We start from the raw sequence: 1,022 nt of genomic DNA on the forward strand, positions 1-1,022 counted from the left end.
AGGTATTTTGTTAGGTTTAGGGTTAGGATTAGACCTAATGTTAGGTTTAGGGTTAAGATTAGGTTTAGGTTTAGAGTTAGGCTACAGTTACTGTCAGCTTTATGACTGGGGCTAGTGTTTGGTTTAGGGCAAGGTGTAAGGACAATATTAGGTGCCCTGGATAACTTTAGTGTCAACTTGACATTCCTGGATTGACAGAGCCTCAACTGGGGAATTTTCTCCATTGGACTGTCCTGTAGCCATGTCTGTGGGGCATCTTCTTGATTGTTGAGTGATGTGAGAAGGCCCATCCCACTGTGGGTGATGCCACCCCTGGGCAGGTGGGCCTGTGTTGCATAAGAAAGCAGGCTGAGCAGGGGCCAGGGGAGCAAGTCAGTAAGCAGTGATCCTCCATGGCCTGTGTTCCAGCTCCTGCCTCCAGGTTCCGCCCTTGAGTTCCTTCCTTGGGCTCCCAGATGAACTGTGACCTGGGATATGTAAGGTAAATAAACCCTTTCCTCCCCAAGTTGGTAGTGGTCAGAGTATTTTGTCACAGCAATGAGGAACAAACTAAGACAGCATCTGATTATTACTAGTCATAATCGGTTGCACTTGGATCCTTGGTGCCTGTGTATGTCTATGAAGTCATCGGGTAGATTTCAATGGTAATGTTTATCACCTCTACTAATTAACATGACATAAATTTCCATGCTTCCTCCTCAAATATAATAAATTTTTAAAATTTTGTTGACTTTTATGTGTGTGTGTGTGTGTGTGTGTGTGTGTGTGTATCACACAGAACATACCAAACCATATTATTCGACTATACACCCACTTCCCAGATGGCACCCTCTCATAGCCTCCCTCACCCCACTAGAGCCCTTATACTCTTATATCCCTGCTACTGTCTGCTGTGTTGTTGGCACCCCCAGCCATTCCCCACTACTTGCCTGTTTGGTGAATCTAGTCAGCCTATCTAGATTCTTTGTTTTAGGTCATTGTTTTAGGAGGGTCAGCTGTTCCTCATCTAGCAGCAATCAGTT

Source organism: Nannospalax galili, unplaced genomic scaffold, assembly GCF_000622305.1.
Source record: "Nannospalax galili isolate Female #2095 unplaced genomic scaffold, S.galili_v1.0 scaffold197, whole genome shotgun sequence".
NCBI classification, from domain to species: domain Eukaryota; kingdom Metazoa; phylum Chordata; class Mammalia; order Rodentia; family Spalacidae; genus Nannospalax; species Nannospalax galili.